This window comes from Homarus americanus, unplaced genomic scaffold, assembly GCF_018991925.1.
Source record: "Homarus americanus isolate GMGI-L3 unplaced genomic scaffold, GMGI_Hamer_2.0 scaffold57980, whole genome shotgun sequence".
NCBI classification, from domain to species: Eukaryota; Metazoa; Arthropoda; class Malacostraca; order Decapoda; family Nephropidae; genus Homarus; species Homarus americanus.
Genome location: NW_024716703.1, coordinates 24,645,227 through 24,666,421, shown reverse-complemented (window position 1 = coordinate 24,666,421; position 21,195 = coordinate 24,645,227). Strand labels below are relative to the sequence as shown.

At 44.9% G+C, this 21,195-nt stretch overlaps 1 long non-coding RNA gene across 1 annotated transcript in view; it reads right to left on the bottom strand.

Moving 5' to 3' along the window:
• Nucleotides 1-1,093: 1,093 nt before the first annotated feature.
• Nucleotides 1,094-21,195, bottom strand: part of LOC121858446 — a 58,725-nt gene continuing 38,623 nt past the window's right edge. The window contains exons 3-4 of the long non-coding RNA XR_006087435.1: nt 10,496-11,124; nt 1,094-1,211 (exon numbers count right to left, since the gene is read on the bottom strand). This is a non-coding gene — a long non-coding RNA (uncharacterized LOC121858446). The remainder of the gene's footprint in view (nt 1,212-10,495; nt 11,125-21,195) is intronic.

Sequence of the window (21,195 nt, the reverse complement as noted above, 5' to 3'; positions counted from 1 at the left end):
AACACCTAATTTAATAATCGGAAAATACAGATATGAATAATAACAAAACAAAAATTTAGTGGATAATTAAAACTAAACTCTCGTGCGTGATAAGATGGAGAAGATTATACAGTAGGTAGAGTCAAGATTATAGGGGAAATAATCACCTCCCTCTAGCCTGTATCTGTGTTTCGTTGAAACCTATAATTACGTCTTTTAAGAACCGCGGTCTCATTAGCATGCCGTTTAGACCTCGCCTAATTAACCAGCGGCGGTAATTAATCTCCTCGGTGCCGGAAAGCTGTTTGAGGATAATGAAAGCTGGGAAGATAACGCCCAGGTCTACTTCGGCATGAGTCACGTGAACCTTGATTGATTGCCAGTGGGAGATGGAGAAGAGACGATAAAAGGTGAGGAAAAGGAGAGAGAAGAGACATGTATGGGAACAAATCGGGAAGAAGAAATGTCGCGAGAGAGAGAGAGAGAGACCCCAGGTGTTAGAGTGATACTGATCTCCTCCTCCTCCTCCTCCTCCTCCTCCTGCTTCTCCTCCTCCCTCCTGCTTCCTCCTCCTCCTCTGTTGCTACTGCTCCTCCTCCTCCTGCTCCTACTCCTGCTCCTCCTCCTGCTCCTCCCTCCTCCTCCTTCCTCTACCCTCCTCCTCCAGCTGGGCACAGCTCCTCCTCCTCCTCCCTCCTCCTCCTCCTCCTCCTGCTCCCTCCTCCTCCAAGCTCCTCCTCCTCCTCCTCCTCCTGCTCCTCCTCCCTCCTGCTGCTACTGCCTCCTTCCTCCTCCTCCTCCTCCTCCTCCTCCTCCTCCTGCTTCTCCTCCTCCTCCTGCTTCTCCTCCTCCTCCTGCTCCTCCTCCTCCTCCTGCTCCTGCTGTTGTTGCCACCTTCAGGTCACATTAACCATCTGTACCTGACGATGGTGGGAGACTCAACGTGTTGGTCCGGCTGTAAACGGGTACATGGTATCTATTCTCCTGAAGTAGGGGTAGAAGTTTAAAGGTATTACTATGTGTGTGTGTGTGTGTGTGTGTGTGTGTGTGTGGGTGTGTGTGTGTTTGTTAAGCAAGACGTACAATAGAACACTTACCGTCTTGGGTGGAGATTCAGGTAGCGGAGTTATCCCTGAAAGTGGGCTTGGTGGGCGGGCACAGGCACTGGCACCCTTCCCCCGGGCCCATCGTCACCACCCCGCCGCCCTCCACACACCCACACTCGCCCATATCTGTCAACACACACATCTCTAATTAGTGACTCAGGTGATAACAAAGGTTAGGTAATGTACAGATATCAAGTTATTTAAAGATTGATTACAAAGGTTGAAATAAAAGATAAGATGGTAATATGATTCATGCATTAAATATGATAAACAAAAGCTGAGGTGTTAAATATTTTACTAACACTTCGTAAAATATAGTAAAACAAAGCATCAGATATGTAGATTTTTACTTAAATATTAATATCATAAATAAGTGAAAGGAATATCAATAAGATTCTCTTCAAGAAAACTTTGGATAAAAAAATTTAGTCAGGATCATTTACGAAAATAGTTCACTAAAAATACATCACGTACTGGTATTGTCTTGTATTGTATCGGTTATTATATATTGTGTTGTTATTTAGTTCACATAAAAGATATTAGTCTTCGTCTATAACAAAACTAAGTCAATTAAACAGGTAAATAGTACAGCAGGTGTTAATGGTTACAGCCCACAAGCCTCTGAGGGCCTCGTGAAGTTAATTTTTCTTAATTATCAACACAGTGTACAGTCACGCCTCAGTTGCTGCCACAAGGAGTGAGAGGGTGAGGGATGGGTGAGGAAGGGGTTGTGAGGGAGGGGTGAGGAAGGGGATGTGAGGGAGGGGTGAGGAAGGGGTTATGAGGGAGGGGTGAGGAAGGGGATGTGAGGGAGGGGTGAGGAAGGGGCTATGAGGGAGGGGTGAGGAAGGGGCCAGGAGGGAGGGGTGAGGAAGGGGCTGAGGGAGGGGTGAGGAAGAGGTTGGGGAGGAAGGGTTATGAGGGAGGGGTGAGGGAAGGGGTTGGGTGAGGGGAGGGTGAGGAAGGGGTTGTGAGGGAGGGGTGAGGAAGGCCAGGAGGGAGGGGTGAGGAAGGGGTTGTGAGGGAGGGTGAGGAAAGGGTTGTAAGAGAGGGGTGAGGAAGGGGCTGTGAGGGAAGGGTTGTGAGGGAGGGATGAGGAAGGGCTGTGGGAGGGAGGGGTGAGGAAGGGGGTTGTAAGGAGGGTGAGGAAGGGGTTGTAAGGGAGGGTGAGGAAGGGGTTGTGAGGGAGGGTGAGAAAGGGCTGTAAGGAGGGTGAAGAAGGCTTTGAGGGAGGGGTTGTGGAGAAGGGGTTGTGGAGGGAGGGGGTGAGGAAGGGGTTGTGAGGGAGGGGTGAGGAAGGGGTTGTGAGGGAGGGTGAGGGAAGGATTTATGAAGAATTGTGAACAAAGGGTCTAGAGGAATAATAGGAAGGATGAGGAAAGGGTGAGGGAGGGTTGTGAGGTAGGGGTTGAGAGGGAGGGTTGTGAGGGAGGGGGTGAGGAAGGGGTTGTGAGGGAGGGTGGGCAACAGGAGAGAGGGAGGCAGTGGTGGGGTTAGGATGATGGGGGGAGGGAGGGGAGAAGCCAGTAACATTGGAGCAACGGACCACTTGGACACAACAGTGGTTCACGGCAAGGTCAGCCCAGGTCCCCCTTCTTCCTTCTCCTTTCTCGCCTCCCTCTTTCCCTCCTCCCCTCTCCTCTCTCTTTCCATCCCCTCCCCTCCCCTCCCTAGTTTGTGTGTGTCAGTTTTTTTTCCGTTTTCTGTCAGTCTGTCTATCTGCATTCTGTCTACGGTCTGTCAGTGTGGCTTTATATTCATCTATCGGTCTGTCTCTCCCTGTGTGGTCGGGGACAGCAGGCAGCCTCGAGGAAAGATGGTCGTCAACAAGGGATTCAAGTCTCGCTATTTTCCCTGTCATGTGGAACAAAATTCACCTTACATATTTTTTGTAACTGGTTCTGTTATATTACTCTGTACTTCAAGTTCCTTCTGTGCGTACCTGTCTGTTGGCATTACTGTAACTGTTGTAGAAATGTATGCAATTGTCTGTTAAAATTTCCTGGTTGGGATTTTAGATGATCAGGTGTGTGTATGCATGATCATAACGGTGCACATGTGTTACCTGAGCAATGGCGGTGCACATGTGTTACCTGAGAAATTACGGTGTACATGTGTTACCTGAGAAATTACGGTGTACATGTGTTACCTGAGCAATGGCGGTGCACATGTGTTACCTGAGAAATTACGGTGTACATGTGTTACCTGAGCAATGGCGGTGCACATGTGTTACCTGAGCACCTACAGAGGTCAGGTGAGTCCTCAAGAAAGTACATGGGAGGTCATCCATCCCTCACCTGATCATGAATGTTTCACTACACTTGTCTCTGTGGTGGTAGTAGTGGCGGTAATGGTGGTAGTTGTGGTGGTTAGTGGTTGTGGTAATGATGACGTCGGTGGTGGTAGTTGTAGTGGTAATGGTGGTAGTTGTGGTGGTAGTGGTGGTAATGGTGGTAGTAATAGTAGTGGTTGTTTCACGTCTTTCATGTTAACTAGAGGTGACTAGCACTGACCAAGCGATAGTGCGTTTCTCTTAAATGACTAGTCTCTCCTGCCTCTCCTTCAGACGTGCCCTGTCCTGAGTGTGTCCTGTACTGACTGTGTCCTGTACTGAGTGTGTCCTGTACTGACTGTGTCCTGTACTGAGTGTGTCCTGTACTGAGTGTGTCCTGTTCTGAGTGTGTCCTGTACTGAGTGTGCCCTGTCCTGAGTGTGTCCTGTACTGACTGTGTCCTGTACTGAGTGTGTCCTGTACTGACTGTGTCCTGTACTGAGTGTGTCCTGTACTGAGTGTGTCCTGTTCTGAGTGTGTCCTGTACTGAGTGTGTCCTGTATTGAGTGAGTTCCTTCAGGTATAAATATTGACACAGAAAACAACGAAGAAACTTGTTATTATTTGCCTTTATTCTGTAATTTTGGTCAAGTCGATCAGTGAACATCCCTCTTGGTGAAGATCTCCGCCATCTTCCCGCGTAACCTGTTTGTCTGTGTCTGTATCGTTTTGTCTGTCTCTGTCTGTCTGTCATTCTATTTATTGGTACGTCTGCAACAACGTCTGGGTGTCTGTTATTCACATCACGTCTGTGGTCTGAAGGTGGCTTTGGCAGGGGTCCATTGTTGATCGTGGCTTTGATATGGGTTCAGGTTTGAGCTGAGTCAACAAAGACTTCACCTCTCACGTCGGCTTCATCAGAGGTTCACTGCTAACACTGGTATTATTGAAGATTTTTTACGGAGAGAGATTTTATCACAGGTTCAGCAGATGACAGACTTTAACACACGTTCACATTTTTCCCTTACTAGAAACATTACGCTGTTGGTGCGTGTTTCATTACTGTGACCTCAGTTTATAACCTTTCGATCTTAAGAACATAGGAGCTCTGGGGACTGTCTTGGCGAGGATATTTTATATATGTCAAAGAGGAGCACTTTACATTGACTTTATACTTTACGAATATAAATAATTAATGAGATATTTAAGTTATAGCGCCGTGATATCCCAGCACGGAACGCCTCAACTCAATCACCGTACAGCGTTTCGACAACACAAGAGGGGTGAGTCCCTGCTCATGTGTTTTGCATTTTATATTGATTTAACACAAAATAATATCATTCTTACATTATTAAAAGTAGAATGTATTTAATCTAGTCTCTCTAAAGCTCACCTGTAGTAAATAACAGTCCCAAAGGCTAAGTCTCCCTACATAGGACTGATCTCTAACGCGTCTCTCACAGCTACAGCACATCACCGAGGCGAGACACATCTTGACGTTGGTGAGATGTAGCTTAAAGTTTTCATCCAAACTTCTGTGACAGGTTGACGAATGAGGTGAGGGGGGGAGTGATGGGGGAGGGAGAGGTGAGGGGGAAGGGAGAGGTGAGGGGGGAATGGAGAGGTGAGGGGGAAGGGAGAGAGAAGAGTTAGACCCTCACCCATCCTCTCCTCCACCACATGTACACACTCCTCACCGTTAACTTCTTCTTTGACGAATATTAATAATGTTTACTGTGTGTGTGTGTGTGTGTGTGTGTGTGTGTGTGTGTGTGTGTGTGTGAAGATGGTTGATAGTTTTGCCACCATCACCCCGTCACCGTCACCTCCCACAAGCACAGTTAGAATACTGATGATAAAACAGGTAAACACGAGGCAGATGATGATTGTATTACTGTCAACTACGACCACAAACACACACACACACACACACACACACACACACACACACACACACACACACACACACACACACACACACACACACACGGAGGTAATTATTCGGAGTTCTTATAGGAAATATCAGTAACATACCATTACCCAGCATAACATAACAGAAAACACACTATACCTAACACCACCACACCATACCACATAACACCACCACACCACACACTACACCACACCACACCAAACACCACACCACACCACACACTACACCACACCACACCATAATTGGAATAGTTAGAGACCTCCAGCACTGTGAGTATAAAGACTACACCTCAGAGCCCGGGTGTGGGAGTCAAGGTCACACTGAGCGAGTGACCTCTTAAAGCTTCAATTAGTAACACAGTCCGTAGTGATGGAAGGCGACCACCAGCTTACCTCAGCTTGAGTTTTAAGGACAACATCTTGGCGGTAGTGTAACGCTTAGCATTATCTTACGCTTACCAGGATCAGCTTGGGAGGACTGTTGACATCCGAAGGGGAGGGGAGGGTGGAAGGTGCCACTGGGAAGGGTGTGGATTCCCTATCCCAACACACCACCCTTCCTCACTCCTCATTATCCCTTCCATCACCCCCGCTCTCCCTTTCACCCTCTCCCTCACCCCTCTCACCCCTCCCTCACCCCCTTCACCCCTCCCTCACCCTCAATTTTTTTTCAACATTTTTCCTATATTTAAGTGTTTTCATGATCAGTGTCGAAATCACAATAAATTCTACAGTTAGATTCTGAATTACTGCTCTAAAAGCTATATTATTCACTCTACTATAAATGGTATATTATTCACTGTACTCTAAAAGGTATATTATTCACTGTACCCTGTATAAAAAAAAGAAGAATTTACACTATACAGTTGGTGAGTCGTTCTGTGACTCATGGCACCAGGTGAAACAGGCCACTACACACCGTCAACATCTTCCCTAACCATTACTACTAACCTGGCTCTTTTATCTTTCGTAACTATGATAAACAAAACACAAACTAAATACAGCCCTGATAACAATTAATTCTCAACCTGTGTGGATAGAATGTCAGTCATTGGAAGGTTGGAGCCTGATATTGTGATGTTAGTATCATTTAATAATACTGTTTCTTATTCACGCGACAAATGAACCTTCTCCCTGCTGTCTTAACTGTTGTGTCTCCTGAATTTGCGTTTCATATTTTAAACAAACAATTCCTTCACTATGAAATAATATATCAGGTATTTGAGACATAATCATAACCCCTCATGTGAATATATACAAAATACAGTAGTGTTAACAAGTTCGATAAGTCGCCAGGTTATCTGTGCAATGTTGGATCAGTGTACGAACGACCCTAACGCCTCAGTCCAATCACTGTCAAAGTAATTAACGACCTGGCAGTGTTATATTCACCTGTGTTATGGTGCCGTCACAGTTAATACATTCTAATTTAACATCATCCTCTCTGACCAATTTTAAAATGACATTGTATTATTTTATTTTCACGATCTTGATGCCAACCAACAGTTTATAAAAATTATTAGACTTACAAATTAGAAAAAAAATGTCTACTACACCACACCACACTACACTACACCACACCATACCATACTACACTACACCATACTACACCACACCACACCATACTACACTACACCACACCACACCAGAGCAGCTTGTTAATGAAGTTTCAGACTGTGCATTACACGACAGACCAGCTGAATGGGTTAGTGGTGGCCGTCACGCAACACTCACCGAAGATAAATAATTACTCAATGGATTTACACATCACTTCGAGGAGAGACGTGATGGTCATGGCTAAACTTTCTAATAAAAACTTTCCTTCTGGCCTGAGGTTTCTTAGACTTTTCTTTTGGCCAGATTTCTCAAAAACTTTAATTTCGCCAGGCTTTAAAACTTTCATTCTGGCTAGATATTCCTATAACTTTCTTTTGACCAAACTTATTTTTTTCAAACTTTCATTCTGACGAGATATTTCTAAATTTTCCCTCCCTAACACCCGCAACACGTTCACAGCATTACTCAGCTCAGTAGATGATCCAATTCGCATTTCTAGAATTTTATATCAAACCGCGAACCATTTACCTCAATGAGACCCCGAGAGAAATTTCCCGGTTAAATAAATGAATCTTGTGTAGGGGAAAGTGAACACCATGATGAACAGACAGATAACAAGAAACATTAATGATAGTAAAATATAACAATGATATATAGATTACCTGAAGCTTAACACCCCAGCACCTCAAGCTTAACACCCCCAGCACCTGAAGCTTAACACCTCAGCACCTGAAGCTTAACATCCCTAGCACCTGAAGCTTAACATCCCTAGCACCTGAAGCTTAACACCTCAGCACCTGAAGCTTAACACCCCAGCACCTGAAGCTTAACATCCCTAGCACCTGAAGCTTAACATCCCTAGCACCTGTTTTTCATTTACCTAACACATTACCTTCACCCCAACCTGTTGGTAGAAGCTTATTAGAATAAGCGTTAGAATATTTAATCAACAGGTGGAATAAATTAATTAGCAGTTTGTCCGAATAAATAATTGTAAAAATAAATATAAATGACACGCAGGTAATTAATTAGTTTTAACCAGGTAATTAGATAAAGAAGAGTCCAGGTAAGAACATGTACACCTGTGAGAGTTATAACATACAGACACACACATACAGACACACATATACAGACACACACACACTTGGACATATGTTGCTCTCCCTCCCCTGACTTGATGGGGGGAGGTTGAGAGAGAGAGAGGGAGGAGGAGAGAAGGGAGGAGGGAAGTGAAGGAGAGTAGGGAAGGGAGAGAGAGAGAGAGAGAGAGAGAGAGAGAGAGAGACTGTTTAAAGAGGGATTATGTAGGTTGAAAGTCCATATGGCGCCCCTTAGTCATGAGATGTAACGCGCTGGAGTAGTTTTCTCAACCTCATCTCCATCTTCCTCTCCATCCTCCTCCTCCTCCTGTCTTCCCTCAGCCTCCTCCTCCTCCTCCTCCTCCTCCTCCTCCTCCTCCTCCTCCTGTCTTCCTTGTTACCCTCCTCCTCCTCCTCCTCCTCCTGTCTTCCCTCCTCCTCCTCCTCCTCCTCCTCCTCCTCCTCCTCCTCCTCCTGTCTTCCTCCTCCTCCTCCTCCTCCCTCCTCCTCCCTCCTCCTCCTCCTCCTGTCTTCCTTGTTACCCTCCTCCTCCTCCTCCTCCTCCTCCTCCCTCCTCCTCCTCCTGTCTTCCTTGTTACCCTCGTCATCCTCCTCCTCATCATCCTTCTCACTCCACCTCGTCCTCCACCTTCTCCACCTCCTTGACGAAACACTATTACGACTTAGTGATAATGAGTGATACACTGGTTGTTGTAGACGTTTGAGTAGTTTACATGCAGGTAGTGTGATGGTCACCTGGTGAGGTCGACGGCCGGAGTCACCATATTGACCCATCTGTCTCCACCTGCGACACACACACACACACACACACACACACACACACACACACACACACACCGCAACAGCCATCATCACCGCAAACTCCAAACACACTGTCAAGAAAAACACATCTTGAGCAAGGTTATCAAGCCGTGTTACCTGTAGGAGATGACCACAGTGTATAAGTCGTCCAGTGGGTACACCTGTTTCACCTCCACCTGATACCAACGTAAACTCAGAGGACTGGATTTTAATTGTGTTAGTTTTTTCTTCAGTAATATGGTAAGACAATTTGATACGTCAACCAAATGCAATACTGAGAAGCCAAGTGTGTGTGTGTGTGTGTGTGTGTGTGTGTGTGTGTCGCGGTTCACCTGTTTCTAGATGCGATTTTGTTTATGTCTTGTTTATGTTACGACCTTTATCATATTCTCTCACGATATGGAAGAATCACTAACCTAATCTAACCTAACCTAACCTAACCTAACCTTGGTCCTTCCTCACCGCTGGCCCAGATTTTTTTAAAGAAGATTATTTTCAGCGTTTTAGGGCTTCTTGTGTGTGTGTGTGTGGGGATTACGTCACAGAAAAAAAACATTTAGTCGGTGTTTTTTGGGACTCATATAAGGGAAGATAAGACTCCTAATGTGTGTACTAGGCTTAACTACCCACAGTGTTATGAGTCGTAGTTTATATTAGGGTCTTTACGAAGCAACAATTACCGTGGTTAGGTTAGGTCTCCCAGAACAATAGAGCTATTTAGTCTCGGGTCCGTCATTTCACATACAAACCTCATAATTTTCTTCATAAATCCCATAACCCGAGAGGTGACGCAGCACCCACCTGTCTGCCTGTTTCTTGTGACTGTTATTTTGCTTGGCCAGTCTGTCAGTCGGATTGTCTGCCCCCCCCTCTCTCTCTCTCTCTCTCTCTCTCTCTCTCTCTCTTTCTCTCTACACATGCACTAAATCCACATTATTGATTTGAGTTTTGCTGGTATTCGTGATAACATAACCTAACATTCAATTGTCAATCATCACTGTCACGTATCACTGTCATACGATACTGCACGAGGTTTTACCATATGATATTGTTATGCTCCGTTGTCATGCAATATTTACACGCCTTGTTGTCATGGAATGTGGTCACGCGATAGTGTCACGCTCTGTTGTCACTGTATTTTGTCAGGTGATAATGCCATACATCTTCTTCACTGTCATGCACTGTTGGCAGATGATGATGCCATGCAGTACTGTAATGCACTGATGATACCGGAGACTGTCACGCTGTACTGAGTCACTACATGGAATGTTGTCATGGAGTTCTGTTACTGAATGTTGTCTGTTGTAAATAAGTATCTAACACGCTAACTAACTAAATAAGAACATATATTTAACTATCTTACTGACTGACTGACTGACTGAGCTGAGCTGCGACCTTCACATTTATCATATAAACACACTCGCTATGACAACCCTTATATAGTTTGGTGGTCAAAAGGTAACAACTTACAGTAGAGTGACCTGACACCTTCCTCGAGTGCAGTGGGAGTCGGAACATTCCCTAATAAGTTAAATCCTCAGTAGAGTTCTCAGTGGCGTTCTCAGTATCGTTCTCAGTGTCGTTCTCAGTGTCGTTCTCAGTGTCGTTCTCAGTGTCGTTCTCAGTGGAGTTAAAGACTCGTTGTAAACACAAGATTACGTCATCACGGAAGATTTCACGAAAGTTCTTACAGTGAGAAAGATTTGTGTTACGGTAAGAGAGAGAGAGAGAGAGAGAGAGAGACTTACCTGTTAGTGAGTAGACGTCCCCCTGGTAATGCCTGGTGATTGAGGTCACTATCTTTCCTGTTAATGGTGTTGTTGGTGCTCCTGTTATCTCACTCACAATCTCCGTCCTACACGTCACTACCACCACCATCACCAACAACCACACTATCTCCACCACTATCACCATCTTGAGAGGGTGGAGGTGTAATTTCCTCTCCCTCACCATTTGTTCTGCTGTTATATATTGTTATGTAATTCAAATAACTATTACATATTTTAGTGAACGTTTGTCATGTGTTCAGTCTCAGAGAGTTCATAAGGGTGATGTTCATTGTTCTCGACATTGTTATCTTATATTTTCGTCTTTGTTCAAGTAATATTTTTGGACATCCCACATGTTAATTTTGTTTTTCACTTTCGATAACCATTTAATAAAGATAAATATTTTGCACTGTCTCTTCTCTTCTCTTCTCTTCTCTTCTCCTCTCTTCTCTTCTCCTCTCTTCACCTTCTTCTCCGTCTTCAGGTATCAAACAGCCGTGAGAGAGAAAGACTAGATGAGCAGTATTGTTTGATCGAAGTCACGGTGTTGATTTGGAACAGCCATCCGAGGGAGTCACACCGCTTGGCACCTTCTCACCCAGCCGCTCCTGTTGGGGGGAAACACATAACAGTTAGTTGGCGAAGGAAGGTGAAGGAAGGTGAAGGAAGGTGAAGGAAGGCGAAGGAAGCAACGTCTTGGTGGCGTGGGGTCCCTAACATCCCGTCCTGTCTATGGTAACACACTGATGGAAGGAAGAGTGAAGAAGATTATACATTTGGAGGATGATGGTGTTACTTGGGGTAGGATGGTGTTACTTGGAGGATGATGGTGTTACTTGGAGGAAGATGGTGTTGCTTGGAGGAAGATGGTGTTGCTTGGAGGAAGATGGTGTTGCTTGGAGGAAGATGGTGTTACTTGGGGTAGGATGGTGTTACTTGGAGGATGATGGTGTTACTTGGAGGAGGATGGTGTTACTTGGGGTAGGATGGTGTTACTTGGGGTAGGATGGTGTTGCTTGGAGGATGATGGTGTTACTTGGGGTAGGATGGTGTTACTTGGAGGAGGATGGTGTTACTTGGGGTAGGATGGTGTTACTTGGAGGAAGATAGTGTTGCTTGGAGGAGGATGGTGTTACTTGGAGGAGGATGGTGTTACTTGGGGTAGGATGGTGTTACTTGGAGGATGATGGTGTTACTTGGAGGAGGATGGGAGATACTGATATTCTTAGAGAGGAGAGAGAGGTCGTCAAATTTACCCTCAAAAGGTGAAGCAAAAGGTAAAAATTCTCTCGTGTTGAATTTCATTTCTGGTAGGAGTTTGGTCTGAAGATCATCATCACATTCATTAATATAATAAATTTAATGGATATACTAGTTTTCAATCCTATGTGTATAAGGAAAGTATTTGAGTCATTATTTCTATTATTGTACCAAGTACCTGAGATCGTGAGTCGCTTCAGGTTGAGCAAGTTAACGAAGGAGGAGGTGGTGGCACTTAGGAATATTTTTGTTTCATACTTCCACAAAAAAAACGTGAAAACTTAATACAGGGAACAAACTTTTTACTAATTTTCGGAAGTATAAAAGTTAACAATAGAACCTTCTAGTCTTATGTAACCCCCAAAATATGTTGATGAGTGTTTGGTCTTTTCATTTAGTTTCTTGTGTTTTGTAGAATCTGTGAAGAAATGAGAAAGAGAAATTCATTAGTTAGGTTGTCTCTTTAGTTAGTGTTGAGGTGTGACACAGTGGCCAGGGTGTGAGTAAGGTGTTAGTGATGGTTGAGTGCGTCTGGTGAGTGTGTTGAGTAAACTAAGAGGGTTCGTGTGATCCATCTCAACTACCACTCACTGTATAAAGCCAAGATTGACATCTGTTCGTGATACCAGAGGAAGTTTGAGCGTTAAGGAACTGTTTGTTTCACCCCTTTCACCGCCTCGAGACACTGCGGGATTTTTATGGCGTGTGATGCTGGGGGAGGTCTGGTTACGAGATGACGTGGGTTCAAGAAGAGCGAGAACGTCAGGGTAATGCTCCTCTTCCATCTTCCTCCTCCTCCGCCTCTACATTTCTCCTACTTTCTCTCTTCCTTCTCCTCCTCTATCCTTTGCCTCCACCCTCTCACTCTTATTATTATCTTACGTGACCAGGTTTAGGGACAGCAATGGTTGAAATAGGTCTTTTGCCGTAGGTTAGGGCGAGTGTCAGGCCTCATCGTCAGCTTGTCTCTACCAACACCAAGTAACAGACACGACACGACCCCATGAGGCAACATTCCAGTGAAGATAACTTTAAACATACACTCTGAGTCTGTCCTTAACGTAACAATAACATGACCTTAACGTAACAATAACACAACCTTAACACAACCCTAACTCAGCCTAATTATAATATCTACTGTGTGTGTGTGTGTGTGTGTGTGTGTGTGTGTGTGTGTGTGTGTGTGTGTGTGTGTGTGTGTGTGTGTGTGTGTGTGTGTGTGTGTGTGTGTGTGTGTGTGTGTGTGTGTGTGTGTGTGTGTGTGTGTGTGTGTGTGTGTGTGTGTGTGTGTGTGTGTGTGTGTGTGTGTGTGTGTGTGTGTGTGTGTGTGTGTGTGTGTGTGTGTGTGTGTGTGTGTGTGTGTGTGTGTGTGTGTGTGTGTGTGTGTGTGTGTGTGTGTGTGTGTGTGTGTGTGTGTGTGTGTGTGTGTGTGTGTGTGTGTGTGTGTGTGTGTGTGTGTGTGTGTGTGTGTGTGTGTGTGTGCGTGTGTGTGTGTGTGTGTGTGTGTGTGTGTGTGTGCGTGTGTGCGTGAGAGAGGTTAAATGTACAAAATATCACTGTTTAAATCCTACCACTATAATAATAATAAAACAAATAATAAAAATAACTATTAATAATATTATATTCAACGATATTTTCACCATTAAAGTAAACATGGTATTTTTAGTATTCAGTGTTGATTTTGTAACCAATAGAATACACTTTTGTTAAAACGATGTATTGTGATTGGCTACTGGTACGTACACAACTTAATTTGAGCTATCACCATAAAACCCGTTTCTTTAGTGTTCAGGATTGACGTAGGTAACCAATGAAATTAACCTTAGCCATAAAAGCCCACTGTTATTGGTGGTTTGGAAATCTCACTCGAGTTTCCGCCAGTTTACAGAGTCATCTTTCTGAAGGAGTGCAACCAAAACTATCCAGGATTTTTTGTCAATTAGTGAACTGAGTAATGTATCTTTATTGAGTGTTTAACAATACAGAGAGAGAGAGAGAGAGAGAGAGAGAGAGAGACAGAGAGAGAGAGAGAGAGATTTACCACACCAGACAGATCTTCGCCACAGTGTCATTCGCGTCGTGGAGAGAACATCAATAATAATTATGTATCTCCCAGGAAGTACTGAACACCATCTCACTACCAGTCCGCCGTGAAACACAAGAACGACTGGCGAACGTTAATTATTACCTGACGAACGACCGTCTGGCGTCTGGGAGGGTAGATCTTCGTTATTCATCAGTTAGACCTACACTGAGGCCTCTTAGGGTACCTGCTCGACCCACCACGAAACACACTGTTGTTAGAGACATATTTGAGAGGGAGTAGGCGTTTAGCTGGGGACGTGTCTGGGGGGCAGCTGGGGGTGTGTCTGGGGGGCCGGGTGTGTCTGGGGGGCCGGGTGTGTCTGGGGGCCAGGTGTGTCTGGGGAGGGGGCGTGTCTGGGGGCTGGGTGTGTCTGGGGGGCCAGGCGGTCTGGGGGCGTGTCTGGGTGGGCGGTGTGTCTGGTGGCTGGGTGTGTCTGGGGGGCCGGGTGTGTCTGGGGGGGTCAGGGTGTGTCTGGGGCCGGGCGTGTCTGGGGAGCCGTGTCTGGGGGAGGGGGGCGTGTCTGGGGGGCGTGTGTGGAGGTGGTATTGTGGCCGTGGCTTAAAGTTTACCTGGGCAGAGCTCTTGTCCTTCTACTCTCTGACTTTTCTCCAACAATTAACGTGAAGTAAAGCGGGAGGCGTTGACGGGAGGAGCTGTGGTGATAGGAGGAAGAGGGTGGTGACTTATAGTGTAATCAAGAGGAATGGGAATAGACCCTAGGGAGTGATGGGAGTGATGGGAGTGAAAGCTTTACAGTAGACCGCAGCGGTGGTGGTGATGGTGGTGGTGGTGGTGGTGGTGTGGGACGGTGGAATGGGACTAACCAGGTGTAGGTGTCACAAGAGCAGGTGAACCTTTCCTCTAATTATCGTCAACCAGGTGTATGTTTCACAAAAGCAGGTGAACCTTCCCTCTAATTACCGTCAACCAGGTGTATGTTTCACAAGAGCAGGTGAACCTTCCCTCTAATTACCGTCAACCAGGTATATGTTTCACAAGCGGAGGTGAACCTTCCCTCTAATTACCGTCAACCAGGTGTATGTTTCACAAGAGCAGGTGAACCTTCCCTCTAATTACCGTCAACCAGGTGTATGTTTCACAAGAGCAGGTGAACCTTCACCTCTGTGTTACCATCATCAAGACTAACCAAATTCGCTGCAGAAACATAAATAAAACATTAAATCCACCCTCCCCTCCCCCCCCCTAACACACTCACCAGAATATTACCTGAAAGCATAAAAGTGCTTCCAGTCTGCCAAGTGCTTAACAATGTGCGATTAACTTACATGAGGTGACAGATGCTGTACGAACACAACAATATATGTCACACGGAATTATCAGAGCATGTGGTGAGGAGATTCTGTTTCTCCCCCAGCAGCGTCTTCGTCAGGTAAACACGAAGGGGCGTGAGAGTGTTGCATTAGCCTACATGACCTGAGGGTTTTCTTTTTTCTAATCGTGGTTGTGGTTTTGGCACTATTTGTTGATCTTGGCACTGTATTTGTTGATCTTGGCACTGTATTTGTTGATCTTGGCACTGTATTTGTTGATCTTGGCACTGTATTTGTTGATCTTGGCACTGTATTTGTTGATCTTGGCACTGTATTTGTTGATCTTGGCACTGTATTTGTTGATCTTGGCACTGTACTTGTTGATCTTGGCACTGTATTTGTTGATCTTGGCACTGTACTTGCTGATCTTGGCACTGTATTTGTTGATCTTGGCACTGTATTTGTTGATCTTGGTACTGTATTTGTTGATCTTGGCACTGTATTTGTTGATCTTGGCACTGTATTTGTTGATCTTGGCACTGTATTTGTTGTACTGTTTGTTGATCTTGGCACTGTGTTAGCTGGATCTTGGCACTGTATTTGTTGATTCGGCGCACTGTGTTAGTTGATCTTGTCACCGCATTTGCTGATCTTGTCACCGTATTTGCTGATCTGGCACCGTATTTCCATGATCTTTGGCACTGGGTATTTGTTGATCTCGGTCACCGGTATTTGCTGATCTTGGCAATCGCATTTGTTGATCTTGTCACCGTTTGTTGATCTTGTCACCGTATTTGCCGATCTTGGCACCCCATTTGCTGATTCTGGCAACTGCATTTGCTTGATCTTGGCACCGGGTATTTGTTGATCTTGGCACTGTATTTGTTGATCTTGGCACTGTATTTGTTGATCTTGGCACTGTATTTGTTGATCTTGGCACCGTATTTGTTGATTGGCACCGTACTGTGATCTTGTCACTGTATTTGTTGATCTTGTGCATCTGTATTTGTTGATCTTGGCTGATCTTGTACTTGGATCTTGGCATCTTGGGGTATTTGTTGATCTTGTATTTGCTGATCTTGTCACTGTATTTGTTGATCTTGGCACTGTATTTGTTGATCTTGGCACTGTATTTGATCTTTGATCTTGGCTGACTGTATTTGTTGATCTTGGCACTGTATTTGTTGATCTTGGCACTGTATTTGTTGATCTTGGCACTGTATTTGTTGATCTTGGCACTGTATTTGTTGATCTTGGCACTGTATTTGTTGATCTTGGCACTGTATTTGTTGATCTTGGCACTGTATTTGTTGATCTTGGCACTGTATTTGTTGATCTTGGCACTGTATTTGTTGATCTTGGCACTGTATTTGTTGATCTTGGCACTGTATTTGTTGATCTTGGCACTGTATTTGTTGATCTTGGCACTGTGTTAGAGTGATCACTGTAATCATGGTGGTTTCATTTCCTCCTCTTCGATCAATAGAGAAACTTAATCCCCTAAAATTCTCAGAAATTAATAACAAAGGGAAACTTGGTATTGGAAATCAATAACTGGAGTGAGACTTACAGTTGAGCCGGTCACTGTAACTCTCTGGAGAAATAGGTAACAGGAAAAAACTTGTAGGACCTCTCTGTAACTCTCACAGAACCCTCACCTCCCTCAACTTGTATCCAGAACCTAACCTAACCAAAGCAAACCTAACCTAACATAACTATTTAACCAACACTTAACCGAACTTAACTTATCCTAACATCCCCCCTAAACAAACCACTATTCAAATCTTTAGCTAAACTTTATCTACATTTAACCTGACACAACTTACCCAAACTGAAATGTACCTCTAATCTAACTTAACCTAATTAAAGTTACCTTGACCTAAAATAATCTTCCCTTTCTCACTTCTTACACGCGAAAAAAAGTATTACAGAGAATGAAGTACAGTACATTACAGGTAAAACTAGGTTAATGAGCGGCAATTGGTGGAGAGAATAAACAGGTATCTGGCGTGGTTACACTTCCCATGTGACCAACTACGAAAACATTATCCAGTAAAGGAATGACAACTTTCGGAACTCCTCCAACATTGAAGTAAAACAAATACGTCAGGAGTCAGTACTGAGCGACCAGGAGTGCGTCAGGGCGGGTAGCTGAGTCTTACAGTGTTTCTCGAGAGCCACTAACACGTTCTGTAAATATTGCCTTACCAAGTCCGGGATTTTGTTAAGGGTTTTTAATTTTTGTTTATGTTTAATTGTCTTTTGTTAAATATAAATTAATTTCTTTGATGGGTGATAAGTTAGGGATTCGTGAGGTTTATTTTCTGTGGTTTAAGCTGTAAAGAGAAGGATTTATATATTTGCTTTGTCTTGTGTTATAGGAAGTGATCGTCGGACAAGCAGTGTGAAGAACAGTAGGTCAGTCAAGACCAGTGTACATTTAGCCCGGGAGTTAACAATGAACAAAGATGAGGAACATTCTCAACAAGCAGTCAAGGGCGGCGTACACTTTCTAGAATTGCGAACTCCATCAAAAACTGGGATAACTAACTGGCATCAAAACACCAGTCAGTTCTGGGAGCTACACCGACATAGGTAATGAACCAGTCATTCGTGGTGAACGCTACCGGGGACCAGGACCCGCTAACTGACCAGTCACGTCCACTCGACACCTACAGTGAAATCGAGCATTGTGAAACACCTCAAATGACCAGGGTGTTGCTGCACTGTGAGCCTTGGGCGTGACAACGAGTCATGATAACATTTGTGGAAACATTATCTAGGAGTCACCTGTAATATGTCACTCTGATTTTGTTAGTTTTTTCGTCGGATTGAGGGCGGGGGGCAGGCGGGGCAGGGAGCGACGGGGCAGGCGGGGCAGGGAGCGACGGGGCAGGCGGGGCTTGGGCTATACCGGTGGGGGAAGGTTGAATAGAAAAGATGGTTAAAATGTTATTGTTTGGATTTTCTACATTGACTTTCCTTTACTTTTTTTTCACAAACATATAATTATATCCTGCCGTACTGTATATTTGATCTCTTCGCCTTCTTATTAAAATAATCTGCATTTTGTGTATCTTACAATAGTTTTCTAACAACCGGTGATAAACCTCGCAATGATTTACACATTTACTTAAACCAGAAGACAGTCCAGGTCCCAAATTTTGTCGATCTTTAATTTTATTACAAGTGGACATCGGGAAAGTGAGAGAGAAGAGGGAGGGATGGAGGGAAGGTAGGGGAAGGGGGGGGGATTGTGGTACTAGCAGGAGGGAGATGGTCGACCGCGGCGTGTAGTGACCGCCAGCCACTCTGTAAACATTACTTATATGGTGCATGACGCCGTGTGCCTGACTCATAGACTCATCACCATGTGTTCAGCTCTGTATTCATCATCGTGTGTTCAGCTCTGTACTCATCATCGTGTGTTCAGCTCTGTACTCATCACAGCCAATGTTAATAAGGAGATATTCTGTCATTTATTCCTTGAGGTTTTTGGTTGACGAGATCTACCGCGATGTTTGTGTTAATACAGTATAGTGTTCTGCCGCTCCTACAGGGACTGAGGAGACGGTAAACTTTATAATAATTCCTTGGGTTTATTATTAGTTTACCTTCGAGAGTTCTATTATACAAATGTTTTGGTTTTGATGTAAACAAAAATCAAATCCAACAAGAGATAAAAAAAATAAATGGGTCTTTTTTTGCTGTTAATAGGCCGTAACGCCACCACCTCGCTCTCACTGAATAAACTATGTCACTAAACGATGTCTGGCATTAGTAGCGAATGAACAAGTGAATGATATGTCTACCCAAGTTAAACATTAGATACAATTCAATGGTTTTTGTCACTTGGAGGAACGGATGGGGGTCAAGGCCTATACTACCCGTTTTATAAGTAAATTCAAAGGGTTATTTTTCTTGATCACTGGAACTTATTTTCTATATAGGGTTGTGCTGGGAGTACTCCAGTGTCGTGGTGAGAGGCACACAATGGCTGTCAGAGACTCGTGTTGGCTGTCACCGATTCATGATGTCTGCCACAGTGTAATAATGGCTGTCAGAGACTCGTGTTGGCTGTCACCGATTCATGATGTCTGCCACAGTGTAATAATGGCTGTCAGAAAATCGTGTTGGTCGACAAGGACTGCCCGAGGCACTACCACCATCATGCTAAGTGACTTCCCACACACAAAGGGAAGGCGACCCTCTCTCACGGCCAAGAGAGGACCCTTCCTTACCGTCACACATTTACATAAATTCTTGTTTTTTTAATACACCGCATAACCCTTTGTCTCCCTGAATATTTATAAGTTTTAATCAGCGCCTCTATACAGTACTTGTGTAATAATTATTTATTTATAGGAATTCATTAATAGATAAACAGATTGTTAAAAGCGAAGGTACTGTAGGTTCCGGGGACCAGACGACACGTTAGGGGCAATACAGATGAAACACACTGTAGACTTCTTCACAGGATGGCCGGCACAGCACTCGACCATCTGCACTAATCCCATTTATAAAGTTAGAGTGCCCATTCACAGCTGGGTGGACTTGGGGGTAACTCGGGAATTAACCAACGACCCCTAGGACACGAGTCGAGTACTGTATTCACTCCACCACCACTGGTTGTATATCCAGAGTCCTGTAAGCGACACTGTGTTCTATTACTACAGTGTGTTTTGTTTCTCACTACCCGTTGGTGGATTGACGAACGTGTGTGTCTCTCAGTCTGTCTCCATCTATATGTCTCTCAGTCAGTGTGTTTGTCTGCTCGTGCCTCCACCCGCATGCCTGTCTGTCAGTCCGTGCCTCTACCCGTGTGTCTCTCAGTCCGTGTGTCTGTCGGTCCGTGCCTCTGTCGGTCCGTGCCTCGACCCGTGTGTCTCTCAGTCCGTGGGTCTGTCAGTCCGTGCCTCTGTCGGTCCGTGCCTCTGTCGGTCCGTGCCTCTGTCGGTCCGTGCCTCGACCCGTGTGTCTCTCAGTCCGTGTGTCTGTCAGTCCGTGCCTCTGTCGGTCCGTGCCTCGACCCGTGTGTCTCCATCTGTCCGTGCCTCTGTCGGTCCGTGCCTCTGTCGGTCCGTTCCCCCTCTGTCGGTCCTGCCCCAGTCCGTGTCTGTCAGTCCGTGCCTCTGTCGGTCCGTGCCTCCTGTCGGTCCGTGCCTCGACCCGTGTGTCTCTCAGTCCGTGCCTCTGTCGGTCCGTGCCTCTGTCGGTCCGTGCCTCTGTCGGTCCGTGCCTCTGTCGGTCCGTGCTTCGACCCGTGTATCAAGGCGCTGTAAACATTATACCCTAACAGCAACAACAAAAAACAATTAATTTTCACAATGCAGCAGATGACCTCAATAACTCTCTGGTTCTATTATTATTACCCTAAGTTCTTTTATCCCCTTGAACTTACTTTGTTGTGTTTCATCATATACAAGCCTGGCCTTCAACACGTGAGGTGTATCACTACGAACTATCACCAACTCATACAGTAAACAACAAGAATTAACTTTATAACAGGATGTATTGTGACTAATCTCACCTTGAACTTCAAAGCGGAGGATTTGACACACCTTTACCTGGCAACAATGTTTCCAGTTATTACCATAGGAGTGACCCCACGCCCCTTTATGGATAGTGTATTGAGCCTTCGTTAAGCACGGAGGTAGGCAGTGTTGTGCTCTCACACGGGTATATGGAGAGTCATCTTTTTCCCTAGCCAATGTCTCGTACCAGTTGCCTCGTGTGGTGTAGGTGTAGGATTTTATTTATTTATTTTTTTGGGGGTTCTTATAAATGGCGAGTGATGTGGGTCACTTTCACCCAGTACAAGAAATAGTAATACCTGGGGAGAAAAAACTAGTCCTTGATTAACACACACACACACACACACACACACACACAAAGAGATGTCACCACGTTCTCTGTGTTTACGGTCCACCTTCTCTTCACGTAAACAAAGCCCTCAGACAGGTGTTGTCATTAGATACCTGAACCATAACACGTGATGAAGCACTTGTGGTATGACGCTGAACAAGTGTGGAATTCATTGGCCCATTATTGGACATATTATT